Genomic DNA, 4017 nt, shown 5'->3' on the forward strand with positions numbered 1-4017 from the left:
GGTGGCTTCGGGTACCGAGAAGGCTCCGTCCTTCACTTCTTTAGTGTTTGCCTTTCGTCTTTTTCTTTCGTGCTGCTGGGCGACATATCTTTCTTCGTTGAGTCTGACCTCTGCTAGATTGCATAGCCTTGCGTCTTTCTAGTCACCCTTGATTTCCATTTCATCCATGGGTTTAGGGAATCGAAGGTACTGATGATATGTCGAAGTTGTTCCTCGTAATCTATGGACCCATAGCCTTCCCATGATTACATTGTAGGGCGAAGGCGCCTCCACCACACAGAACCTTGTTTTACTAAGGGTCATGCACGTACCTGCAAGACGATTTCTTCTTTTGGTCTAGAGACTGCTCTATTGAAACCGTATATTGTGCAAGTGGAAGAGTCCATCTGCTCCACTGTCAAACCCATGCGTAGGTAGGGTTCGTAAAACAATACATTTAACGAGTTGCCCCCGTCAACGTAGACCTTCATGACGTTCCATCCATGTATTGGAAAAGTGATCACAAGTGGATCATTGTGCATCTCAACCTTCTGATTGACGTCTTTTGTTGAGAATGTTAATGGTGTGGCCATCCATTCTTCCCAAGTGCTAGTAGGTGGTCCGCTTAGCTTGAACACTTCGTGGGCTTCTAGCTTTCTCTTGTTTCGAGCTAACTCGAGGATGTCTTCGAGTAGCTCCTCCTTACCTCCGCAGGAGAAGGTAATCATGGTGATGTATTTGCCGTCCTTAGGTAGTTCTACTTTTTTCTTGGGGGCTACCTCAGTATCAGCTGGTTTTATCTGCACGTACTCCATGAACTTGCCTTCGTCTATGAATCTCTGGATCGCGTTCCTTAGGTGATAGCATGTATCAGTTGTATGCCCGTAGTACTGGTGGTACTAAAAATATTCCTTAGCCTCCTTTGTTTTATCTGGTTGCTCTCCCGTAGTGTTAGGGTAAGGAAAGCCCGGCTTCGCTCCTTCCTTGCTTATGATGTAGGAGAATGTGGTGTTTGGCTTTGTGTAGATCTTATCTACGTACTCGTCTCTTTCTTTTCCTCTACCTTTGCCATCTCCGTATTTTGATCTTTTGTCTCGAGAGCTGGTTCTGCCCCCGGTCTCGTTTTTCCTCTTAGGTATCTCCGGAATTGGTTCCAGAGAGTTGGTTCGTTGCGGACCTGTTGTTGTCTTTGCTTGTGCCCTGGGGTTGTCCTTCTGGATTTCTTCGAGTCTGATGTAGCGGTCCTGGACAACCGTGATCTCTCCTTCGGAATCAAGGGCTCGGTTGTGAAGCTCCACGAAGATGGCTGAGGTTCTGTCAAGCCCATACTTATAGCAATTAATGTTATTTTCTGGATTAACTTTCCTTATTGCTTGGCATGTCCTTTGCCACCTGTATGTGTATTGCATCAATGTCTCTCGGGGTCCGATAACTAATGCAAATAGCCTATCTAACCCTACCTTTGTTGACTTGTTGTATATGTATGTCTCCAAGAACACCGTAGATAATTGCTCAAAGGAGTCAATTGAGTTTGCTGGTAAATTGTCATACCATGCCAATGCTGATCCCGTCAAGCTTGTCGGGAAGTACCTACAAAGTACTACCTCATCTCTTTCCCAATGGGCAAGGACACGAGTGTAGTATCGTAGGTGGGCTTCGGGATTAGATGTACCGTTGTATGCTTGAAATGTAGGTACATGGCATTTCGGAGGGATGGGTTCCCTCAAAATGCGAAAAGACAACGGAGATGTTGTCGCTTCTTGTATCTCCTCCCGTATTTTCTCAATTTGCTCCATAACCATGTTCACGTTGTGAGCATCTCTAGAAAATGTCTCGTCGTAGTAGGACTGAGAGGGCTTGTATGTAGGATCCGTCTCATCTGGATCATGGTGTGTTCTTCTGGCTCCCCCTGCTGGGTTAGCCTTCGCTGGGTTGAGATCCACCCTTCGTCTTCCTGAGATAGCTCCGTTTTCACGCCTCTTTAGCGGAGGGTGAGTTTGGGAACCTTCGATTTGCACGTCTAGCATATCCTTTAGGTTATGGTTTTCCTGGGCCATCACGTGTATTGCATCCTCATGCTCCTTGTTTCGTAGTAGCAAAGCTGCTACTTGTGCTGCCATTTTTTCTTCGATGTGTATTCCACCACCCTGAGGAGTGTTGTCGGCCGGATGCTCAGAGTTATCCATTCCTTCTTCTATGACCGGTGCGTATGGATATATATGGATCGGAGTTAGGTTTCCCAACCCTCGTCTTGCAGGAACTAAGGTTCTGGGTAACCCTGCGTTGGCCGCAGGTGGCTGTGTCACATTGGGATGCTCTGGTAATGGCATGTCGTAAAGTAGTTGAGCTCCCGATGTTTTACCCATCCCTTCAGCAGGAATATGTGGTTTGTAGCAATCGTCCTTCGTGTTATTTCACTTTGCCCGTCCTCTGCTTCCGTTCGTTGATTTGCTTGAGATGGCTTTTGAGTTCTTCCTCGTGTGACTGTTGGTCGTGAGCTTGTTGGTACATCACTTGGTTTCTGCATGCCTTCGGCTTTTGTTATCCTGCGATCACAGAAAAACGACAAAAATCTGCTACTTGGGTGCCTTCGTTAAAAGTGGCAATTAATGCTCTGACGGGTAAGCAGCTTTTTCAGAAAAAAGGCTGAAATAACGTTTGGAAAGACGGGTATTAAATTTTTATGACACCCTTGGAAGAAACAACCTTAAACGTTGAAAACCAATATAAAAAAAAGGTGTCAGATCTTCCCAAAAAACAGGGTTATTAAATGCTTTAGAAGATCTTTTTTCCTTAAACTTTCACTGAGATTCCTCTGCAGTCTGAGGTACTCAGATCTAAAGGATGCTTTGTCGGAAAAGGCTGTTTTAGTACAAAAAAAAAATTTAGCGTTTTGTGAGTGGTTTTTTTTTTGTGAAAATTTGTATAGATCTGTGAGATTGCTAGTCTTTAGAGGCTATGAACTCAAAGAACTTGCGAAAACAATGGACGAACCCATCACTAGAAAGTGAGATTCATCACTGTTGAGCTCAGATCTCTTCGTTTAAAAAAATGCATAAGTAAAGCAAATGACGGAATATAAAAACTCAAGCTGGTGAGCAAAACTTTCGAGCGCCAAATTGTAACTACTCGTTTTCCCGTAGTCTACGTAATGTGTACAGCTCAGAGAATCAGGTACTAAGTAGTATGGATGTATCTGTTGAACTGATAATGCTAAGTAATAAAAGGTACTCAAGATCACAATAACAACCAAGAACACAAAGATAATGTAAAAGATGCTAAGTAATCATGAGACACAAGAAATTACGTGGTTCGACTTTCGTCTACGTCCACGGGGTAATGAGTGATTGTTTTGTATTAAGTTATGGTGGTTACAAAGATCTTAAATGCTTCCCAAAATAATAGAGAGAACCAAAGTTGAAGTAAATACTTAAGTTCTAAACATTAAAGAGGTATAAGCTTAAGACTAGATCTTTTCTACTAGATATTGAATGCCTTTAGTTTGTTGGTGAGGCTTGGTATTTATAGCCCCTTCTGCTCCAAGTATATCTTTGCTTCCTCTGGGTCCATCGTTTCCTGATATACATTTAGTACAGATGGTACCTTCATTCGCCGCGTGCTTTCTCCAGTCGAACTCTGCCACCTCAGCTGACCCACATTCCTTCGGGAACTCCCCAGTCTCAGTACGGATTGTACCTTCGTTCACCGCCAGCCTCTGCCAATCTGGTTCCGCCACATCACCTCTCTCCACGTGCCTTGATTATGCGTGTAGATAAGATATTTGTGCATTTAATGCTGATAAGATATGTCATCTACCTCTGTCCCTTTGCCAACTGCTTTTCCATAGATTAGGATTTTACTTCTTTCATCTTAGCCGCCGAGGCATCCTTTCTTGGGACGAGATAAAGTAGATCTACGATCCTCTGTCACTTGGATTCCTCTGTATAGCGAGGGCTACACAGTTATCTTGTATGCGACCACTGAGATCGTGACACGTGCTCCGCAGAATATTGGTATTCACAAGCAAAGTACGCATAC

This window comes from Papaver somniferum, chromosome 5 (assembly GCF_003573695.1).
Source record: "Papaver somniferum cultivar HN1 chromosome 5, ASM357369v1, whole genome shotgun sequence".
In the NCBI taxonomy this organism is placed as follows: domain Eukaryota; kingdom Viridiplantae; phylum Streptophyta; class Magnoliopsida; order Ranunculales; family Papaveraceae; genus Papaver; species Papaver somniferum.